Source organism: Zalophus californianus, chromosome 14, assembly GCF_009762305.2.
Source record: "Zalophus californianus isolate mZalCal1 chromosome 14, mZalCal1.pri.v2, whole genome shotgun sequence".
In the NCBI taxonomy this organism is placed as follows: Eukaryota; Metazoa; Chordata; class Mammalia; order Carnivora; family Otariidae; genus Zalophus; species Zalophus californianus.
Genome location: NC_045608.1, coordinates 6,955,242 through 6,961,250, shown reverse-complemented (window position 1 = coordinate 6,961,250; position 6,009 = coordinate 6,955,242).

Sequence of the window (6,009 nt, the reverse complement as noted above, 5' to 3'; positions counted from 1 at the left end):
AAACTAACCTAAGTATTTAGGGAATGTGAGGAAAGCATAGGGAAGGAGCCAAGAGATGAAATTAAAAAAAAAAAAAAATTTAAGGGGGCACTTGGGTGGCTCAGTTGTTAAGTATCTGCCTTTGGCTCCGGTCATGATCCCAGGGTCCTGGGATCGAGCCCCGTGTCCAGCTCTCTGCTCAGCAGTGAGTCTGCTTCTCCCTCTCCCCCTGCTTGTGCTCACTCTCTCTCTGTGTCAAATAAATATATAAAATCTTTTAAAAAAATAAAAATAAAAAAACATTTAAATTTGAAATAATTTCAAGCTTACACAAAAGCTGCAAGTCCAGTACAAAGTAAGTCCCATACATTTACCCAGAACTACCAAACATAAACACTTTTCACATTTGCTTTTGTTCTCTGAGAGAGAGACTTTTTTTTTTAGATTTATTTATTTATTTTAGAGAGAGACGAGCAGGGGGAGGGGCAGAGGGAGAGAGAGTCTTAAGCTGAGACCGCTGAGCAGGGAGCCTGACACGGGGCTTGATCTCAAGACCCTGAGATCATGACCTGAGCTGAAACAAAAAGTCGGATGCTTAACTGACTGAGCCACCCAGGCACCCTTGGGCCAGCCCCTGTTCTAAGAACTCTAAAATGCCTTCTTGAGTAAAAGAGGAAAAAAAAAAGTGATAATCCATTGAATCTGCCATAGTTCATAGCAACCTATCTTACAAATGAATTGTAAGTAATTGTGGAATTTATAAATTATTACTTTTTTAAAAAGTTTTATTTGTTTAAATAATCTCTACACCCAACATGGGGCTGGAACTCACCACCCCAAGATCAAGAGTTGCGTGCTCTTCCAACTGAGCCATCTAGGCGCCCTAAAAATTATAAATTTTTAAATGTTTTACATCTTAGCAGTCATTTTGGGGTTTCTTCAAAATGTAGATTTTTTTTTTTTAATGAGATTGTGCTCTGCAAGGGCATAATGTCCATTGTATGTTTTACAGTGGGGGAAAAGATATTGGGAAACATTAGGCTAGAACCCGTCTTCATAAACCCCTAAACCTATGTGTTCATCAGAACTAATTTGAAAGTGACACTCCGATGCAAACTGGCTTAAGCAAAAATGGGAATTAGTTGACTTTTATAACCTAAAGGCCCAGGGTTAGAGCTGACTTCGAATGTGGCTGGAATCAGGGGTCAACATTCTCAATCTCAGCTCTGCTCTCCTTCATACTGACTTTATTCTCAGGCCACATGGTGGCAAGATGTCTGTCAGCAACTCTCCCTCATCTTCTGAGACTCAGTCCCATGAGGAGGAGAGAACTTTTCTAGAAGCTCCCTCAAAAACGTGCTGAAATTCACTGTGATTGTTCTACCCTTGAATTATTTAATCACTGCTAGTAACAGGGTACCATGGGCTGATTGCCTTAGACCTGGGTCACATGCTCCACCTCTGGACGGGGGCTGTGAAGGTCCAATTGAACCACATGGGTATAGTAGGGAGGAGAGAGAAAAACCCTTCCAAACTAAAATGGGCCTGTTACAGAGAGTGGATGCTAGAAAGGCAATCAACAAATATCCAATCAACCCCCAAGTGACCATCTTGAAAATGCCCAGAAGGAACCAGGTAGTAGAAAATGTCTGGCTAAGGGCCCGTCTTGCCTCAACAGTGGAAAAATAAAACCCATGACTTCTTGAAAAAAATAGATGATCTTATGATAAGGTGTCACCTGTGGCAAGAAGTCACTTCTAATCCAAGAAGCCCAGGGAGAACTCTTTCATTCTCTTTGCTAGGGGACTTCTCAGAAAGTGAGTGTCAGAATGCCCCTTCGTCCATGCTTCATCTGAATAATTGGTCTTGCAACATTATTTCCCCATCATCCTTTAGCAAGGGCTCACCCATTTGTTCCTTTTTTCAGTCATGCTTTGCTTGGCCACAGGTTTCCCCCTTGTGCTAAAGGAAACATCTAGGGGCACCTGGGTGGCTCAGTCGGTTAAGTGTCTGACTCTTGATCTCAGCTCAGGTTTTTTTTTGTTTTTTTTTTTTGACAGAGAGAGACACAGAGAGAGAAGGAACACAAGCAGGGGGAGTGGGAGAAGCAGGCTTCCCGCAGAGCAGGGAGCCCGATGCGGGGCTCAGTCCCAGGACCCTGGGATCACGATCTGAGCCGAAGGCAGACGCCCAATGACTGAGCCACCCAGGCGCCCCTCAGCTCAGGTTTTGATCTCAGCTCAGGTCTTGATCTCAGGGTTTTGAGTTCAAACCCCACATTAGGCTCCATGTGAAGCCTATTTAAAAAAAAAAAGGAAATGTCTAGCTTGCTTGCTTGCTTGCTTGCTTGCTTGCTTTTTCTGGCTCTTTGATAGTATAATTTAGGAGTGCATTCTGTAGTATAATAGAAAACCCTACTGCACTGGTTTAAACTGATTGGGGGGCGGAAGAGTAGGAAATTTTCATAATAGGGAGCCATGGAAGGGAGGCAGTCAAGAACTGATCCAGTAACTCAAGAATGCTATCAAGAACACAGGCTTTTTATACATTTTCAATCCCAAATCCTTAGCATAGGTACCCTCATGCTCAGGCTAGATCCTCATGGTTGCAAGATGGTTTATGTTCATGTTGCAGTCAGAAAGAAGAGAGAAAGGTCAAAGGTGTGTGTGTGCTGTTTTTGTTTTGTTTTGTTTTGTTTTAATGTGAGGTCTGGTGTTTTTATTGGAGAAGTATTGAATGATGAATTTCTAAAAGAATAAAAGCATGACTCTTATCATAAAATAAACAAGTGTCAAATATTTTATTTCACTGATTAATAAGGAAATCAGTAAGATGTTGAAACCAATTCAAAGGAGAATTCTTGAAAACATTCGCACATAGGCAATCATATACACATACACAGGCAATCGAGAATGCTACAATGAATTTACAGACAGGTGGAAAATTGGTCAACAGAGAAATAATCGATTGCAGCTCCACCAGACACAATTCATTTGCATTTCTATGGACAAGAGCCAATTGCATTCCTATCAGTTTTCCACAATTTACAAAATTGTAAAATAGCTCAAAGATAGTGAAAGTTGGAGATGACACCAAAGAGTGCTAGGACACCATATATTTGTCCATTTAAAAATCTTTCACAATGTTTCCTGACAGAAGGGATGCCCCCCCAACCATCTACCCATATCTCATTGACCAGAGTTGTGTCATATAGTTACCTTCATTGCAAAGGAGGCTGGAAATCAAGCCTCTAGCTGGACACACTGCTCTCTCAAGCGAAGTGGGATTCCGTTAGTAAGGGAAGTCTGCCTCATCTATATACCCACTTGATGTAACTGCACTAGATTACTTAATAATTTTTAGCATACATGAGTATGAGGATGACTACAGTGGACACCTGTTGTTTTGATACTTTAACGTCATTCCCCCTTCTGGTCACAGTACTTCATATTTCCTTTAGGCTGTACCCTGTCTCCACTCTCTAAACCCAGCTCTAAAGGTGAACACTTGACTCTGGGCTTGTTTAGTTACGGTGATTGATTTGATGCAGCTGGATCCAGGCCAATTAGACTTCAATCTTTGAAATTTCACTGGAATGAAAGTGTGATTTAGGTTAGAAAATAGTAATATTTAAGCCTAAAGGTGTTTAGTCAATTTCCTGACAATGCTTGGTGCACAAGTGGATTCCTATATTCTTTGCAATAATCCCACTGCTCCTCAAAGAGTCTGTGGCTTCCTGGTGAGAAACCTCGGGAAGTTTATTTAGTATGTTGCTCCTGCTTTTAGAATTTGAGAGTTTATAGGCTGTAGTGTGTGCTAGGAAGTTCAAGTCTGGGTTTGAATGCCAGTGGTGTCAGGCACAGTCTGCCCAGAAAGTAACCCCATCTAAGTATTTAAAGCAGGGCACAGGGCGGGGGGGTTCATTCAGGGGATTAGTTACCTGGGAAATAAAGCGTTGCAAAGCTAGCCAGACGGGATTGAGGCAATTCAGAGATTAACAGCAGCAAGAAGCCACCAATCACCACTGCCAGGCTACAGATTAGATCCAGGAGGAGATTATGTTACAGATACCCAGGGTCTGGGATCCCCTAACAATACAGAGGGAGAACCAGTTACGTCAGAGATGCTGCTCACAGGGGTGGGGTGGGATGGTTAGGAAGGTGGCTGTTCCTAATGCTGCCTCCTGCTGGCTGAACCTAGCTGGAAGCTCAGGAATAAGAAGGCCTGGGAATGTAGTCTCTGGGGGTCCAGCACCCCCTTTTTAAGAAGCAGAACAGGAAAAGGGTGAGGAATGGAACTGAAGCCATTGGGTCCACTACACAGGACTGGCCACTAAGCCATATTTCATCACATCTAAGATGCCATTGATTATGGGATGCCATTATTTTATGCAATCCAAAGAAAGAAAAAAGCTGTCAATTAAACTATGATACAATGCTAAAACTTCATCCATTGCGATGTGTCTTGGTATGAGATATTAAAATGTGAAAAAATATACATCTTAAGTTCAATAAAATATGCTATTAGCTGTGTGATCTTTTTTAATATATTTTTAAAAGGTTTTATTTATTTATTTGGCAGAGAGATACAGAGAGAGAACAAGTAGGCAGAGAGGCAGGCAGAGGGAGAGGGAGAAGCAGGCTCCCAAGGAGCAGGGAGCCCGATGTAGGACTCGATCCCAGGACACTGGGATTATGACCTGAGCCGAAGGCAGCTGCTTAACTGACTGAGCCACCCAGGCGCCCCTAGCTGTGTGATTTTAAGCACGTGTCAACTTAATTCATTTCCACATTTGAGCTACGATTTTACCAACTGAAATTGAAGACAATACCTACCTCATGGGGTTATTGTAAGGATTAAATCAGCTAACCCTTTTAAGACTGTTAAGTTTAGCAAGAGTAGGCTCTTTGTCTCTTGTTCATTGTATCCCCTGTGCCCAGCACAGTGCTTGGCGCATAATAGGAACTCAAGAAAATTTTGTGGAATGAATCCACCTGGACTCTATATTCCCAAATGATCAAGGTTATTGGTACATAGTGGCAGGTGGGTGTCAATAAATGGAAGTTATTATTGGAACAGAAAACTATTATTATTGGAATCAATCATGTTTGGGAACAAGATCTTCTTTGACTGGTTACTTAGAATTGACTCTTCTGTGGGGGAGTGGGGGGACTCCTCATTTATTTAAGAAAGATGTCAGAGTGGACGCCACAGTCTCTGGTGGAAAAGATTATGCCAGATGGCTTTGTGCACACAAAGTAAATCGTGAGCAGAAAATTTAAGGGTGGTGGTGGCGGCGGCAAAAGAAGTTGGCAGGGAAGGAGGGGAATGAGGTGGAAGACAGAATATAGAAGAGCAACCTCCACCAGCTACAAAGCACGTTTTGGTCATCATTTTCCTAATCCTCATAGGTCTGCAAGCACTGTAGTGTTGTTCCCATTTCACAAATGGGACTCAGGGGGAACAAGGTTAGGAAGGGATTTTCCCGAATGAAAACAACCAGATGGAAGCAAAGCTAAGACGCCCCGCGTGTGGTTATGTCTACCCAGCTTCTGGCTGCTGAGAGAAAGCCTGAGACCGGAGAGATTAATTTCAATTTGCAACACATGTAAGGATAGGTAAATACGAGGAAGGTGATGAAAATAGCTGTTAGTGTGGTGAGATTATGGGTGATGAGAACAATCTCTGTAGCGTTGACATTATCTTTTCAAGAATAATTCAGCCAATGTAGGGAAAGGTGTTGAAACCAAACGCCTTTCCAGCTGCCATCTCCCCGCGAAGGAGTGACTTATCCAACAGGCTGGAGGTTAGTCAGGACTCCAGGATGCACCCCAGACGCAGGGCAACATTCCCCAGCTCATTAATAGGGAGTCATTGATGACCTCAGCGCACGTCCCCACTTTGCTATCCGCGCCCGCTTCCACGCGCCGCACGCCTACCGCCCATTCTCTCACGCGGGTAACGAGCACCGCCTACTGGAAGTCAGCCGCTCGGCGGTTTGGCCCCGCCCCCGAGCAAAACGCGCATGCT